Genomic DNA, 19,132 nt, shown 5'->3' on the forward strand with positions numbered 1-19,132 from the left:
TACCCCCCTCTTGTCTTCTGTACTTCCATTACACAAGAATATACCACCATCAAGAAGGAGCACTTTGCAGAGACCAACTGACGTACAAAGATATCAAGATATTTTTTTATCACAGGCTGGTTCTACCTACAGGCCTATAGAGATCGGGAGGAGTCAGTCACATGGCAGTGGTAAATCCTAGTACATGCATATCTTACATCAATTTCCACTGACAATGGTGATCAATTATTCCCTTACTCAATCACTTTCAATTGATGTGAAAGCACCCACCATAGCAAGCTTCTGTAAGCACAGCACCATCCCTTTATGTTTTACATGTCCAAGCAATGTATCTTGTTGTCGAAAGAGATATGTTGTTTGAGAAGTTATCTAACAAGCTCCAGATGTGAAAGGGGCTGGTGCAGGGAGAGGAAAACAAGGAGATATAGGTAGAGAGAGAATCACATAAGTGTGGTGAGGCAATGGAGGAAAATATTGATTGGTATTAGGAGAAGGATGTAAATATAGACATGAGATCAACGGGGCATACTGATCAACATTTTAGTATATGGACGTATGGATGGATCGATAGATACAGAGAAGAGTAGGTGAATGGATGTGTGAGTGGTTGGCTGGTAAAGGTAGAAATGGCCATTTATCTAAAATGTATCATATCAAGATAAAATTAGCAACAGTGACCCTTTGGCAGTCCATCCAACTCAGAAACATACTAACACCACACAGATAAACCAAACATACTAACTAAAGAACATAACATGTACAGATGCTGGCCACAAATGCACTCACATAAGCCACAGACACACTAAAAAGAACACAAATAGCAGTTATTTTATTTTTTAGCAAGGAAAGACTGGAGCACCATAAGTTGAGCAGTACTTTTTCGCTTAAGTCACAAGCACAACATGTTTCAAGAAATCTTCACTAACACAAACAGGACAGGCACAACATGGGCAGAAAAAAGGTTTACTGCTGCACAAAACATACAGGTCAGGAACAGCAATTCAAAATTCACTTGGGAAAACCCCTGAAAACAGATACCATGAATACGCATTCTCCACATACATATGATAAGTACAGTAAAAAAAGGCCACAGGCTCGCAAAATTTCCTCACATATGTACACCAAACCCTCCATTGACACACAGACAAGATTTCGCCCACTTCTTGCTTCCAGTGTTTGGGTGAAGATACTTTGGTGGCTGCACATTGTTTTGGACTATGGAGCACTGGATCAGGTGCAACCATGTTCAAGTTACTGGCCTATTATTGAACAGATGAACAATATAGAGGCCTGAAGGCTCAAAGCTGATTGGCTTAATCAGGAGGCTTTTCTGATGTTGTAAGGGACATGGCACCTTGTGGGAGTGTGTTGTGGGTGTGCAAGCTGAAAACGGGGGACATGCTATCTATCATAATACAGAGGGCAGGGATTAAGAGCCCTGAGAATCTGAGTGTAAGAGTGAGCACTAAGCTTGGGGAACCCGGTGGGAATAAAGCCTCCACTTCTGGGGTCAAAGGGTCAGTGATGGGATGGATGTTAAAAAAAAGGAGTCTTTAGCTAGACCCTCGTTGAATTCTGAGAGGGGGTGAAAGAATGGGTTCAGGGTATAAGATCAAATATATGAGTGAAACAAAATAGGACTAGGATGGTTCTCCAAGCTGATATTCCTTGAGCCCCTTCTTTTCCCAGTGGAAGGATGGACCAACAATAATAATCAAATGCACAATCATTCATGCAAGCACACACACACAAATTCATAGAATAATGCTCAAGATATGCACAGAGATACATGCATGCACTTATTTACTGGCTGACACTTATGCAGCCATACAAATATATACACTCACATTAGATGGAAGCTTTAGAGCAATGATACTCAAAGTACGGCCTGCAGGCAGTTTGCGGCTCTCCTATCCTTCACATGCAGCTCCTTGGTGAACAACAGCACTGGGCTGCTCTTTACTTAAGAGAACACTAACTTTCAAAAAGATGGCGAATAAACGGGCAAGCGTTTATTTACAAAATAACCAAAATAAAAGAATAGAATTTAAAAAAGGTATTCTGTACCACTTAACTTTGGGACACATTCATGTTTAAGACAGCTTGAAACAAATGTGTTTAAAAATGACAAAATCTTTTCAAAATTCAAATAGTCTTGCAATTAACATGCAGAAGCATTTCACCTTAGTACATAAGATTGTGTCATTGCATTTAAGAGGTATGGTTTTTAAGCGATAGAATTAAATAAATTAACAAAGAGACATTCAAGCCTTCTCCCACCCTGACAACAATGCCAATAGTGAACTAAGAGGCAAGTCAGTTGTTCTGACAAACTCTGTGGTTGACTTGAGTTCTTACTATACATGGATTACATTATAGTTTATTGAATCAAACACATTAGAAGATTATGTACCGTGCATATCCTGAACACGGATATTTCAAGGTGTTCTTACATGTGAAAAGAGGAAAAAAGGAGGCAAACAAAATAAAACAATTGCCTCGGATCACAAAATTTGGTAAAGTCGGAAAGCCGGGATTGATCGTAGATTTTTTTAGTTCAAATTGTGCAATTCCATTTCATAAAAAATTCAATAATGAAGTTAGTTCTTTGTTTACTCTTCACTTTCCCAAGGCAGTGATAGCAAGTAAGAAGGCTGGTAAAGGGATAGCGATTCAGATACTGGTTAGCACAGTATTGTCAAATCTATGACTCTTCTAGAGCCTAGAAGATCAATTTGGAGAACAGGGTAAAATTTAACTCAGTTACAAACAGGCACAAGCATTGGTCAAAGCGTTGTCACCGAAAACAAGCCAAAAAAAAACTCCACCTGAAACAGTTTTTCGATCATCAAACGCTTTTTGGGAGAACTAAAATAGAAAATAAAATCAAGAGGAACTTACAAAATGCGAGAAAATAGGCTAGAAAATGTCGACCCATGCCTTCAAATCCTGCTCTGTATGTTGCAATTTCCGGAATATAAGGATATAAAGCATGCCTCTGCGATTTAGGGGCTGTCCCACCTTTCAGGGGGCCCTCGTTCAGCTTCAGAGCTATGTGTATCTGTTACATACGGGAGTCTCAGGGTCCCCTCAGCAAATTCTGCAGGGGTCCAAATCATTTTGTGTTATGTCACTGAGACTGAATCACACAAATACAGCACCATCTTGGAAAAAAGCACTTTACATGAAGTAGCCCTGTTACATCTGCGTTGTGAGGCCTTTCGTTGCCCACAGGAATCAAATGGGTGAGAATAATGTACTTAGAAAAATAGAGCACATCTGGTGGAGGGGTGAGTTCCTAACCCATCAGGATACAGTATACAAATATTGAATTTAGGAAAAGATGAACCCATTCTGGCCATGTTGGGGTTATTCAGATGGACAGGCACAAAATGCCCGCTGGATTGCTCTCAGCCACTCTCTGTAACCCCGTGAGGTTACAACATACGATACAGATTTCAACAGGGCTTTCTTTCCATCTTCCAATTAAAAAGCCAATGAAGTACCTGATATCAGAAGGCCAGTATACCAATATACGTCAGATGCCGTCCTTCTGAGCAGCATTATGAGAGGGTTTTAAAGTGAACTTAGATCAAGGGTATTAGAGCATTTTACGAGAGAACCTCGGGGTGTTTTTCTTTTAAGCGATTTGCCAAGTTTTGCAGAAAGTTGACATGGGGCCGGGATTCGAACCTCGTTCAAAGTTCGGGAGGCAGGATTCGAACCCGAGTCCCCAGATGCAAGATCGGCCCATCTAACTGCTAGGCCAAATCTACACCTCCAGCCCCCTTCTTCTTGAGCAAGTTCAATGAGCAGGATTCAAACAAGGCGAAAAACTACAGAAGCAGAGCAGGGTGAGGTTAGGGATTTTATTGGACCTCTGCTTTGGCAGATAGGGGTCAGGAAAAATGGGCGCAGCAACTGGCAAGCATTTCTTTACTGCAATTTGTGTTAAGGTATTGATTTATGACTATCACCACTAAGACTGAATATAAATTCAGCTTCAGAACATCTGCATTTAGACTGATACATTATTTACAGTGATCATTGTGTACGAATTAGTTTAGCACTGTTGTTTGGGGTCACTTGTTAATATATCTCATGAGCAAACTCGTTTATCTCTAGACACAAATTAGGTTTTACATGTTATTTACTGCTAATTTAGCTTTATGTAGGCAGCAAACTAAACATGTACAACTCTGCAGAAGAAACGTGTGTTTGAGCAAAACATTTTAAAAAGGTGCTGACTCAGAGTGGCAGCTCATCTGTTTATAAAGTACTGATGTATGGTGTGTTAACTTCCATAGACCTCAGATCAGGCTGATGCGTTAGTATCCTCAGGAGGTAGCGTGGTAGGCAGGTATCAATGGAATTCAGTGCAGTCCTGCAAGTTACTCACTTTTGGGTTCATTATATATTGTGGTAGTTAAGTATCCATAGGATGCAGCTTTGTGAGCTATAATCCATACGATGGAGTGTAACAAGATAGTATTTTATCACTGGATCTCTTATAGTCAGTGTTTCGAAGATGCAGTTTAGTGTGATGTGTTAGTGCCCTTAACATAAGGTGTGATGTCGAAGGGTAGGTACTCTGGTGTGCACTGTAATGTGGGTGGTTAGTTCCCCTATGATGCACTGGATCATGGGTGATTTGTGTCCCTGGGACACAGGTTGTACATGGCTAGTGGCCCTGGGATGCAGTTCAGTGAGGTAGATTGGTGTTCATGGTTTTACTGCAGAATGGTGATTTGGTGTAATGAGTTTCAATGCATTGTGGTGGGTTATGGTGCTTGTCGGGCAGAACAGTTCAGGGAGGTATTCACAATTCAGCGATGCTGAATTACTATGAGATCAAAAGTCATCCTATAAAATGAGGAAAAGGAGGCAGAAATGCATTTTATCACAAGAGTTTCAGCACAATATTCCACAACTCTGTCTTTTTTGGAGAGAAAATTCCTCCAGGTTTGACCTCGGAGTTTTGTTACCATGAACAAATGGGGTAAAACCACTTGAATTCCTTCCACCTTAGCTGTATTACCAACTTGTGTGAGAACTGTTTTTCTGCCACACAATAATAAGAGATCAATTGTAGTACAGGCATTGTTGCCCAACACTTGCAGTTCAGTGTTGTGGAATAGTGTTGTTTTGGCTCAACTCGGTTTATGGGCTTATGTTTCCTAAGATGTATGATGAATATTTTGCCTTTAGCCAGAGCACCATACACAGCAATCATAAGTCCACAACAAAGCTATCTTATATTCATTTATATACGCATTTATATTGGTCAATAATTGCTTTTAAGCTGGCATGGAAAGCTAAAGCTGTATTTTCTAAACTCTAAAAAGGTTTTTTCTTAAAATGTGCCTTTGAGTCGACCTCGTGTTGAGAAGATAAAATAAATTATACTTACCAAGGTAGCAACTAAGCACCATAGCAACGAGAGCCACAAGTAGCTTCATGGTGAGTGAGAAGGTTGGGTATTGCGCCTATCGCTACAATATCCAATTCAGTCTGAAAGTGATTCTATACAGGCAAACTCCCTACCTTTATACTAGAAGATGCTGTTTCTCCTCCCAGTGTCACGGGACGCTTCAGCTTGCTACGTCAACATTGGCTCCCAGAATGTTTGCTCAGCAGAAGACCAGAATTGCCAAAAACACACCCCTTTCCATGCCTGTTTGATTTATAAAATATATTTAACATTTAGTTCAGGATTCATATTACTCGATGAGAAATTATTAGCATTTTTTAAATTATACCAATCTTTATGTTTCTACATCCACAAAACACGAAACATCCCAATTCACACAGTGTTTCTGTTTTATGGATTGCCTACAGACAGATTTACCTGTTTAGCGAGGTCTCACTTTTGAAGCTTCTATCACCACAAATGTTGTATGTTTGAAGCATACCAAGAGAAAGCCCACATTTTTTTTTTATTTGGGGAAAAATCCCATTTACTAAAATATTTTTGCCACAAAATGTTGTAAAATTAAAATTGACCTGTGACAAAAACCATCGACAGTAAGGAAAAAAACCGAAAACCAGCCACAAATCACAAACATGAAATCTGGTTACGGTAATCCTCACGGTTCCTTGTTCAGAAAACTGAGATGAAGAAGCAAAGGTTACACATCTTAATATATTATTATTTTCTGGGCCTTTCCTCCCCCCAGTGATGAGCCCTTTTTGGCTATTTGTTGTAGATCGTGCTGAGGTCTCCATAACATTTTGTCCACATGAGGTATCTACTCCATATTTGTGTATTTTTTTTCAACATCCCGGGGATTCTAAAAATACCCAGAGTTGGTTGATTTCCCTTCAGGGGATAGAGAAAATCGGAAAAATATAGATAAAACTGATTTCCTCCCCAAAAAATGTAATCAACAAATGGTTTGCTCGGCTTTCAGCAACACACAGAGGTGAATCAAAAATCTTAAGAGGTAGCCCATGTTTCCTATTTATTGTACTTTCAACCTACTTTCAGTTTGTGGTAGAAAGTGTGAAACCCATGGATGATCCAGGAAAGTTATGAATTTCAGAAAAGTAGACAAAATTCCAAATTGAGCAAGGGGTCATGTGTAGCTCCCGAAAGGGTTTCTCAAAGAAACCACCTGTTGATATAAAGATATATTGAAAATCAGCAGGAAAAATTGGCCATTTGTGATGTTTTCATCTTTTACTTTTTGTCACAATTGCTAATTTACAAAACTGATATAATATTACATCAGCTTGATCCTTCTGGTTGTGGGTATATATAGTGTTTATAGGTTCTATAAGAACCAGAAGTACCCAGAGCCCACAACTGAGCTGCACTGTACAATGGATGTTCAATGTGTACCGAGTATAGACTAATTTATATAGTGAAATAAATGGGTATCAAGGAAAACTATTTTTGAAATTGGCACAAGATATGGAATTGCGGAGCAGTGGTGATTTGCATATCCCTGAATTTGTGGGCACAGGTACTAGCATGTGATTCAGAGGGCATTTTTCAAACTGTCTACTTCCTTACACACTGGCTGACATGTATTGCGTGGCTTTTGCCAGCTTTTTTACCTATAAATGGTACCGTACTTGTGTGGATAGGTCTTGAGCCTGGGACAGGAAAAAGGCACATCACATTTTTGCACTAAAAATACATCCTTTTTTCAATGTGGGTAGCTGTCTATTATGGACCCTAGCTTAAACAGTACATAGGCAAACGTATCAAACCTGCACATTTTCAAATGATGGACAACACTGAGAGTCCAGGGGTACATGACTTACATGGCTTTCACCAGAAATCTTACCCAGCAGCCTTTTCAAACCTCAATCTTTAACTAAAAACACACATTTTTCCCACATTTCTGAGAGGAAACATTTGGAATCTGTTTGGAACCCCAAATGTTATACCATTCAGCATCCCCCCAAGTCTATCTAATAAAATGGCACCTCATTTGTATGCGAATAACAAGTGTTTGTGACAGGAAATGTCCCAAAATGCAACATAGACACATCACAATTTTTCCACAGAAAATGCAACCTGTTTTTTGCAATGTGAGTAGCTGATAATTTTGAGCCCTAGCTCAACCAGCTCCTAGGCAAACCTAGAAACCTGCAAAGGCTTGAAAACTAGACAATCAGCAGAATCCAGGGGTGTGCGGCTTGGATGATTCTCTCCAGGTAATATTACCCAGAAACCATTGCAAACTCCACTTTTCTACTATACATTTTTCATGTATTTTTATAAGGAAAACTTCTGCAGTCTGTGGGGAGCCTCACCTTTCTTACCACCCAGCTTTCCCCAAAGTCTGCCGATACAAATGCTACCTCACTTCTGTGGGTAGGCCTAGTACCAATGAAAGGAAAGGGCCCCTTTCCACAGAAAACACATCCTTTTTTTCCAATAATGGTAGCTATGAATTTTGGCCCTAGCTCAGCATGACCTAAGCAAACCTACAAACTGGCATATTTAAAAAAAAAAACAAAAAAAACGACCAGGGAAGTCTAGGAGTGCGTAACTTGCATGGCTATCACCCTGGTTGTCTAGTTTTTAGAAATTTGCAGATTTAGTAGGTTTCCCTGGGTGGCAACACAGACAAGCCGCAAATTCTACAGCTACCAAAATTGAGAAAACATGGTGGTTTCAGTGGAAAAATGTGTAATGGCTGTTGGAAAGTGGTTTATTAGTATTGGTAAATATGCCTCTATCACTGGCAATAAGGCCACTAACACCGTCTAGGGCTCAGAATAGGTCTCAGAAAATGATTCCCATGCTCTGCACTTGGTAGCTTGACTGCGAGCAGACAGGCTTAACTTCGGAGACAGGTATATAAAGCATTTAAAAATGCCAATTAAGTAAATAATTAAGACACAGCACACAATAAAATAAACAACACCAATTTATAAAAGTAGGAAATACTTCTATCTTTAAAATGACACCAACATGAAAAATATTCAATGTAGGAAACAGGAGATATGAATTTGCAAAGATTTAGCACTATATAGCACCTAGAAAGCTATATATGCCTATTTGGACATGTGCTTGCGCTAAACCGGGACAAAGTCAAAGTTTCAGTCTGCCTACAATGGAGCCCCGTGCAGCTCCCACTCATGGTAGGCCTCGGTCAAAGTTTTTACCTTCTGACTTAGAAACTTTCCTGGAACTTTTTCTTCTGCGGTCCCTCAATGCTTTCCACCAGTCCGGATTTGGTTAGGGTTCACCGGCTGCCTTTCAGTCAAACTATGTAATCGAACATCCGGACCTTTCCAGGGAATGAACCAGGGATCCAGGCTGGGTCATGTTTGAAGGTGGGTGGCTTGACTCTCGCGGTTGGAGCAGGTCAAGTCTTTTATCTTCGAACTTAGAAACATTTACAGAGCTTTTTCTCCTAGGATCCCTCAATGCTCTTCACCAGTCCAAGTTCAGTGAGGGTTTGCTGGCTTAAATTTCAAAGAGCTCCTGGTCAAACTCTGGAATTTAGACCTCCAGAGCTTTTCAGTGGGACAAATCTGGAGGGCAGGCTGGCTCGCGGATGAGGGCCGCCGGCTTGGCTGGCAGGGTTGAGTCTGTCCACTTATGGAGCTTTTTTCCAAAGTTACTCCAAGCTTTTACAAACTTCTGGAACTTTTTCCTAAAGTTCCTTTTGAGGTCCCAAATTTTTCAAAACACAATCAAAGGGTCTGGAATCTCCAAGACGGTGCTTGAAAGTTTGGGACTTCAGTTCCTGTTGGATCAAACCCCTACAAATCCACTGGATGCACTTCAGACTGGGCATTCTTGGTGGTGATGGTCAAGGTGAGCTCTGTTAACCTGTAGTGTGCAGGGACTCTACTCTTCATACCTCTTGAAGCAAGTTAGGTCCATAGGGCTGTCGTTCTAGAATGTGCAGCAGGTCTAGTCCGTCCTGGTTGGTGAAAATCAAACTTCCAGCATGGACCCTTCTTCTTCTCATGATTAAAGCAGCAAATCTGAGATGTTATGCCCCTCTCACTTATTCTGTGTTCTCAGGGGACAAATGGGATGGCACTCCTGTCCAATGAGGTGCAGGGAAACACCCCAGAGCATAACCATTTCCTCCAAAGTGTGGCACAATGGTCTCCCAGAGAGCACTATTCTTCCAAAATTCAATACAGCTGAAGTCTCAGTAGAGATGCAAGAGCTATCTAAACCAACCTCCAGGGTGGCTCATTTCCACAGCTCCCCTCCCTCCTACATCTGAAAAGACATTCCTTAAGCCTGCCATCTGGGTTCAGAGTGGAAGGGGGAAGATGGACCTACCTTTGAAGATTATGCTTTACAACCCTTACCCCCTGCTCTGGCATTCCTGTGTAGCCGGGTCCTCTTATAAGGGACGGCTATTTCTCCTGGTGTGCGAATTATCAGTTCATCAAAGCATCCTGGCTAATCCACGTAACTCTGGCCAATCAGGGCAGGCCACTGGAAAGCTGAATTTTGGCTCACATACAAGGATTTATAACTTAATTCATTTTAGGATACATTCAATAACAACATATTGTTGAATTTATCAATTCTATTCTCCGAAGTCTTTGCATGGAATTTTTCGGTTGTCCCTTGCAGTAGTTATGGATTTGTAAACTAATGAAATGTTAACAAATATGGCTGGGGATCTACAATGGAGAAAATGAAATGTGCAAATACTCCAAAACCAGGGTATATAAAACTTGCTTTTATAAGGACCCTGCTATTAACTACATGACCCCCACCCCTGGGAAAACTATAGGAGACTTTAGGGGGCCTGAATATACCAAAATAATGTAGATACTCACTCCACACTGCTACTAGCACAGGAGTCAACTTTGGAAAGCACTTTACTACAGTGTGGGAAGTGAAATTAGCAATTTCTCTATTCCCAGGCAAATGAAACCTCTTGTATAAGGTTCCTCCTTATTATTACCTGATCCACCACCCCTGGGACACCTAGGGGAGACCCCGGGGAAACCTTATATGCCAAAATATTGTTGTTTATCCATTTATAAGTGCCCCTAACACCAACATCGAGTTTGGAGACAATTTACATTTAACCCCTTCCATGCTCATGACGGAACGGTTCCGTCATGAGCCACGGTTGAGCTGTGCTCATGACGGAACCGTTCCGTCATGGTCCCGCCCGCGCTCGAACCCTTCAGCACCGCGGCGGAATTCGCCCAGCGCTGAAGGGGTTAAAAGCAGCTCTGCAACAATGGGCAGCTTTTACAATGACCTCAAGCTGTCAGCAGTCCACACATGCAAGTGTGGCAAGGGGTGCTGGCCTCTAAACTGCCATCCCATGCTACACCCTACTAGGGAATTAATGGTAATTTTAATCCCCCTGCCCTATTATGTAATTGGGATTTATAGGGGAGGTCATGCCACTCATAGAGGGTACCCTACTCCATAATAATAATAATAATCCACATTTGTAAAGCCCGAACAATCACCCGTAAGGGTCTCTAGGCTCTAGGGGCCGTCGGGAAGATTAAGCAAGCTATTGCCCAGAGTCACATGGTGCTGGGCTAATCTGCCGCCGGCGCTGGGGATCGAACCGTGATCCCCAGGTTCCGGAATCAGTCGCCCTGGCTGCGGCGCCACACCTCTTCCCTCCGCGGCGCCACACCTCTATTATTTATTATTATTTTATAAATTCCGGAAATGCTAGCTTCAAAGAACAAATAGTTATCACAGTATCTTAATATTGAAACTAAGACTACTGAATGGTCCATTCACACACCATTCATTCACTGCACACAAAACGTTCATACCACCAGCCACAGCCTAATCCAACAAATCAGTGCACTCTCATCAATACACGATTGTCATTCAAGGACCCATCATATTCATACACCACAGAACAGAATTGCCATTCAAAATAATCTCTCCACCAGCAATCAATCAACTTGCAAACACATATGTCCAGACATGTTGATAGTTGGTGCCTCCACAACCTTCACAAATGAATAAACGGTTTGACTACATTTTTACTACCTTTCAAGTATCCCTCTCCATTGACCTTCCGCATATTATCTTATGCATGCCTAGTGAACCCCTCCTAACGTATTTCATGACAGCCACATGACACTTTAGTGCATTCACTGTGCTAGATGCAACTCCTTCAAGTTTGCGGATGCAAGAGTAGGGTGTCCGAGAATGCCTCCGGAAGCCCACATTCCGCAAATTGAGTGTCCATATCTACCTTTAAAACTAAATCAAACCTGCTGGGTACGTCTGCCTAAGTTCCCTATGCATCATGAGTGCGATATCACTTTCAACAACCCTCCATCCCATTCCCAACCTGCAGCTTGATTTTTCCAGCATGGTAGTGCCCCTGTCGGGCCTAGACTAGATCCCAGCATGTGCCCCTGCACAGGAAATGGGACAATCTCTACTGCAGCATTGCCCTTCAAAATCTTAGAAACTACGGGAGTCCTCCCATCCCCCCAACATCATTCCCAATATTCCTTGGTCTGGAGCTCAATTGATCTTAAAAGCCGTACCCGTTCCCATGATAGCATCAGGATGTGGCTTGGTAAGTTAGTGGGGAACTAGTGGTACCTGTGTCCTTTGAAGTCTGGAAAGAAATGGGACAAGTGGAACTTGTAGAAATCAAATTGTTTTTGAGGTGCCGGTTTCCAATGTTATCCAAAGGGCCCATTTTGGAGGTTAACGAAAAATTCTTTTGGGGCGGTTCAGTTCTTTCTAGTGAAAGTGGCTTTTATGAGTGAGGGCTGATGAGGTCTACTGTGTTCATGATTTTTTGGGAGAAACTTGATGCATAGGAAGGGTGGTTTTGGGACTAGCTTGTAAATGGCAAAACACCTGCATTGGGGCCTATTAGATGGAGCAGTTATGCATGTTTTTTGTGGTTATTCGTCAGTGCAGTGTTTCTTTTGGGAACTGCACCCACCAGTAGCTCATTGTGTAACTTGACTGCTTGGGACTTAGATGTGAGCCGATCTGAGCCCCCGGGTTTCCATTAGTCCCTTTAATGTATTCAAAAGTGAACAAACCAACATTTATGGTATGAGTTTTGGAACCCAAATGTTTTCATTTAAAAAGATATTTACTGCTTGGTCACACACATCAATCTAGGAATCATGTTTTAATTGTGTATTTCTACTTAAGTTGAAAACATAAGAGCAAAAAGTGTGGAAAGGAAACAAGAAAGAATAATTTTCACTTAGGTTTATTAACTTCTTGCATTGAAAACCGAGGCTGTATTTGTATTGTCTGCCGGTGCAGAGTTTGGTGAAATTAAGATTAGGTTTGTCTTCGTTACATAGAAAGTTGAGGTTAGTTTATTTAAGGATCTGAAGAACTTGTCAGGAAAGAGAAGAATAGGCATGTTTAATGTGTAAATGATCAGCGGTGGAATCACATCAGCCATAATGTATGTTTTACTGGAATTCTTTTAAATGTGGAAACTGTGTACACTAAGAGTTGTTTTTTGTACGCATTTGTCTCAATCTAAACAGGTGGTTGGGTGCATATATATTATTTACAATTTGCAAAGATGAGTGAGTGTCATGACATTGGCCAGTAGATGGCGCCTTTGTGTCAAGGAACAGAAGAGGGCGAGGCAAGATCAAAGTCTGCACACTGTTTATGTTCACCTTGATTCCTTGAACACGTAAGAGAGAAAAACATCTTTATGTAACAGGTGATCAAGCCATTTTAGACTGTGGTTTGAGGCTTCCCCTACTGTCAATGTATGGATGGTTCAGAATCCAATTCCTCGACATGGCTAAAAGTAAAGTTAGTCAACAAGTGTTAGTCTAGGGGTGGCCGAGCAAAACTTCACCCACTGCAGAACTCCATGGAATTTGATGGAGATATTTGGTAACTCCACGGAATTCTGCAGATTTAAACACAGCGAGCTCCAGCCAACACTAGCTGTGCAGTGAGAGGATCGCTAGGGAGAGTGATAAGAAATATTGCAGTTCAGCTGGGTAGGCATGCAATGCTTCACATAGTGTACAATGTAATCGGTGGAATATGAACTTCTCCATAATAGTAGACTGTCCTCTCTTAGCCATAGTGGAACTGTGTGGATGAAGACAGCACTGCACCAGTTGTCCTAAAGTGAGCGGGAGTCAGGGATTCTTAATCATTGGAAGTTTTGATGAGTCTAGGGCGTCACCGCTGAGATATCGTAGAAGTTTAAACAAGCCCAGCTAGTGGTAGTGTTCATCTGTATCATGTTAGGATCACGTGGAAGGCCTTGAGGCAATATAGAGGACAATGTAAGGTGTGGCAGCTGGGCCCTTTTGGGCCTAAGAAATGGTAGACAGGTTCTTGGATGATACTATTGATAATCATAATGGCCTGAACTACATAAAAATCAGGGACACCAAAACCACCACACTCATAAGGGAGCATAAGGACCTCCCACCTAATGCGGGCTGGGAAGCGGCACATATTAACGAATGAGAAGACTGCACAAGGAGATGACAAAATTGTTAGAAAGAGCAATATGGATGTTTAAAAAAATATAAAAAGTGAGGCAGTACTGATGAAGCAGAGTTTACCAACTCTATACATACATACACACAACACTCACTTGGGCCCATAAACATTCATACATTCAATGAGCTAGTAAATATTTGCTGGACATCAATTTTGATTTACCTTAGAGAACCTTTACACCAGTATTCTTACTAACCCTGTCTCCTAAGTATATGTACCTGTCGAAAGATCTAGTAGTAGATTAGAATAGGGAGGAAACAATAATAGTAATAACAATATATTCAACTTTTATTCAAAGAACCACAGACTCAGTAAGAGTTTTAAAGGTTTATCTGAATTAATAAATGTGTGAGTCAAATCAAATACACACAGATACATTAAGATTCTCCAGCAGGAAAAATAGTTCAGTTAGTTTATAATTCAATTCACATTAATTAATCTCATGTGAGGACAGTACCTGAGGAGAGAAAGAACAGAGAGCAAAATACAAAGCACAACTCATAGAACTATATTGTAAATTTAAATGTAAATTGATAATTGTATAGCGCACTACTCACCCGCAAGGGTCTCAAGGCACTTGTACAAATACCACTGTGGAACCCATCCTGGCTTTCCCTGTGAAGCGTCCACTCCTGGGCACCCCCAAGGTGGAGGCCAGGCATCTTAGCGTTGTGGGGATTAAGCAAGCTATTGCCCAGAGTTGCAGAGTGGGACTCCATGATTGGAATGGCACCGAGGCCAGAATTATCAGGTCCGTGGAATTTTTGAGCCCAAGACCCACCAAGGTGGGGAATTGAACCCTGGTCCCGAGCTAGACCTCTGCATCAGGGTCTGCCGCTCTAATCATTGAGCCACACTTATCCACCTTTACCTAGAATGCTGTGAGTATCTTGACATCAGAGTATCAAGGATTCAGGACAGGCTCAGGACCGGGAAGGTGACCTCTTCTAGTGTAATGCCAGCATTACACCCCTCTCTGGTGCTACTCTCTCCGCTCGGGCTTGTCCGAACCCCTTCCTAGATGTGCCTCCTCGGTTGTTCTGTGATCTTTCCCTAGTTTTGGAATCTTCAGTCAGATTGCAGGAAAATCGGGCAGTATCTCAGCATAGCATCAGCATCTATTTGGTCAAGTGTGACTAACTAACTAGAACTTACCTCTGTTACCAATTCAAATGTATGATCCACCCCCAAATGTTTCAATTCCATTTACATCCCTCAATTTGATTGGGCCAAGCAATGGGGTGAGGGCATCACACCATACTAAGTGCAATACTTTTCTTTGGTTCTATTGTCTAATTCCCCGCCCCTTAATTTTAATACTCACAAGCTTTATTCCCACAAACATTTCATATGCGGATCGATAAATCTGTAATACAATGTTTCGGGTTCTTCCTCTCGTAGGGTCAAGAGTTGATCTTCCCATGTCCTTGCTGAGCACATGGATTGCCAGCCATTCAATAGTTGCATTAGTTTCAGAACAAGGAGGTTGCGCGCATGCGTAGTTGACACAAAGGATAAGGACATCGGTCACCCTCCAAGGCCCAAATGCGAGCTATTAATAAAGTCAGAGAAAAATATGTTAGAATACAAAATTAAATGAATTTACTGTACACCACTTACTTCTACTCTAACCCCATTTACTTAATATTTCTTTTGCATTAGTGGTTTAGTAAATCTTGCATAGGTTAGTTTCAGCACAGCATGTGTGTTAATGCGAGGGTTTCGAGCAGCCATGTTAAAAGCTATTGCGCACCTGCAAAGATTTCCCACCGAGCTAAAGAAGACGTCATACTACGTAGATGTAGTAGACGAATGCGCAGAAGAGTTCCCGCGGTTTTGGAGGCCATTTAAAGGACATTCGGGTAACTCATTAGGGAAGCACATAGAAAAGCTTCCCCTAGATACGATATGCAAAATGTGATGCAAAATTAGTACATACAAACAGGTTGGTTTTAATGTTACAGGTTATTCGAGAGGATTGCATACGAGCAAGTTTCTTTCTATACAAAACCTTGCTTCATCAAACCCCTCTCTGATGGCATTTAATTCCATCACTAGCTTCTATTAAATCACATGCCAACTTTAGCATTCTATCATTTCGATTTCTTCAAATCTTTTATTCCCTCCTTTGTCTTTCTTAAATTGTGATCCTTTCATTCTTTTGTAGATATATCCCTTCAATTATTCAAGTCGCATTTTGTCGAATTTTCTTTTCTTACACTTCTCATTCACTTTGTACCTTTTTCTTTTTCCACTGCATTCGCGGCAACACATTATCATCAGACCTAACAGAGTTATGCCCATGATCGGCAATAATATTTGACCGAAGATACTCCTACCTATGTTAGAAAACCCACTACTGATAGTGGAAAAACTATTTGTTATTTTCTTCCATACACTGTCAACCTCCAATGGTTTTAGTTCCTCTTCCAAATGTGTAATAATTGTAATATATCTTCCAATTTCTACACTTTTGTCAGATATATATGTGCAACAATGTAGCACTTTCAACTTTTTACAGACTCCACCCTCTTTTGCTTATAAGATATCAAGGGCAAGTTGATTTTGCAAAACCATAGATCTAACAGCAACTAATTCTGTATTGATCCGTAAAAATCCTCCAGCAGTGTCAGTAGATAACCGATCAACTACTGTTGACAATTGACAGATTTTTCGAGAATTCAGCAGAACTCCCACGGAAGGTATCAATGCACCAAATATATCACCTACTATTCCTGAAAAACTAGCTCATTTATATCGGGTTAGTCTATTACTGTCATTATTGTTTCCAGTGATTCTTTTTAACATGATAAACTTTAGGGAATACTATTCCGAAATAGCAACTCCTGTACCAGTGATCAGGCAATCTAAACTAGGATTTGTTTCCACAAATATAATAAATTCCCGGAAATACTTGATCCGTTCCTCCTTTTAGTACCCAGTCCCCAATTACTAAGAAATTATGTTAACATTCACTGGAACCAATAAATGCATTGTTATATTCAGTTTTTAATCTATGGAGACAGATCTTCCCTTTCTTCTCAAAATCCAGAGACATAGCAGCATGAGTCTTGCCAGTTACCAAAAGGTCTTCCCTTTCAGCCCATTTAGGTATCGGAGGTTTTGGTTCTGAGGCCCTTCTTTGGAAATCCTGTCTCCTTTGTTCTATTGAGTACAAAAATATATTTTCTTCTTCATGCAATTTACAGGTGAGGATGAGTTTGTGTGCATTGGCTATATCTATTGTCTTCATTGTTAAGAAATATTCACCCATGAATTGTGAGTCTCTAGTACTAAGTTCATGCTCTTTCGCAGAAGGACTTCTGAAAATATGAAATCTACATTTGAAATATAATACTGCAGTTTTCCAGTTCTATAAAAAAAACTAGCCAATACACTACATGAAATACCATAATGCAAAGGTAAGTGATGATAAGTTACCCCATCAGCTACTGAGTTTGGCAATTTCATGCAAACATAATAATTACTAACCTCCATTGTTTCTGCATAATGTACTGAGAGATTTGTAAAATACATTTAAACCAGTTTCGTTTTTGTCTACAGTGTGATGTAAATCTAACTCGTCTGGTGTTTCTAAATCTACTCTGCCTCCTTTAATGTTTTCTACTTCCATATGTGCATTAGTACTATTCTGTTTGTCAATAACCATCAAATAGGGAATAGCTATTGCTAATACTACCAATAATATGAAAACTAAAAATAGGCTACAGATACAGATTCTACAACACTGCTTTATACAGCTTTGTTTTGGTTTTCCAGTAACTTTAGTATCAGACATTTTGGACAAGAAGATTGTTCTCTTCTTTAATTCAGAACTTGGTATGAGATTACACCTTAAGCGTCTTCTCTCCCTTTCAAGTCGGTCTCACTTCTTCATCAATTTGTTCGTCATTCAGCTCTTCATCACTTTCTTCCTTTAAATCGAGATTTTCAAAATCTTCAAGAATGACTTATGTCCACTCAGGACCCTTGAACTTGTTATTCAATGTCTTCAACCTTTGACTCCTTCGTTTTGGTGTTACTGTGGAAGGTCCAGATTGACTAGACACTTCGTTTACTTGATCAGGTTCTTCACTGATTGTTTTAAGACGGTATCTCAGTCTCTTGATAATTCTTGGCCAGTTATCACCTTTTCGACTTTTCTTAAATTGCACTGCACTGCCAGGTTCTTCAAGGCTTCTTTTATTTTCCTTTATTTTCGGCACAATTTGATCATCTTCGTCTTCAGGTTTCCTCTCTATCTGACCTTGTTCAGGGCTTATTGTTCTGCCCTGTTCTGCCTGGATTGGTTCATCTACCTCAATCTGACTCTGTTCAGGATTGGTGATGTCTGTTTTTTCTTCTGTATCGTGAACTTTTGTTTCTATGCCTATCTGGTCCTGTTCAAGTCTTTTTACCTCTTTACCTTCTTCTGCCTGAACGTTTTCTTAAAACCCTATCTGTCCCTCCTCAGACTCATGAATGGGGATTTGGTTTTCTTCTGTCTGATTATATTGTTCTCTCCTTAACTGTTCCTGCTCAGATTCCCTAATAGTCATTTCCCTATTTTCCGGAGCGTGTTCTTCTACACCTGACTGGTCCTCATTCTTTTCCTGTCTGTCTAACTGTGTTTGACTCCAAGTTCTTGTAAATACTTCAGGTATGTCCACCACTGGGATCCAGTCGTCCTGATAAGCTCTTGGTTGTTCTTGGGCAGCTACCTCAGGATCTTCTATTGGAAGTTCTTCAGCTGCACAACCTTCAGCAACTTCAATTTCTTGTTTCATTGAAACTCTTCTTCTTCAGGAGCTGGTACCCTTTTGGTATGACTTGCATGGATCCAATTAGGCAATCCTGCACACTTTACAGCTGTTGAAGAAGTCAATATAACTCAATGCAATTTATCCCACCTTGGTGCTAGGCACAATTCTTGAGTGTGATTCTTCACAACTACCCAATCACTGGGATTCAGATCATGAGCTTGGCTCAGCTGTCTGTTGACTGCGTCTTCCCCAACCTGATGAGAGATAGAACGCACTCTGTCAGCCAACTCTTTGCAATACTCCGAAACCAAGTCATCAGTTATATTCAACAGCTTGTGTCCTGGTACACATGCTTGTTTCATAGCTCTTCCCATGAGTATTTCATGGGGACTCAATCCAGTATTTGTGTCTGAAATACGTCTGA

This window comes from Triturus cristatus, chromosome 7 (assembly GCF_964204655.1).
Source record: "Triturus cristatus chromosome 7, aTriCri1.1, whole genome shotgun sequence".
NCBI lineage: Eukaryota > Metazoa > Chordata > Amphibia > Caudata > Salamandridae > Triturus > Triturus cristatus.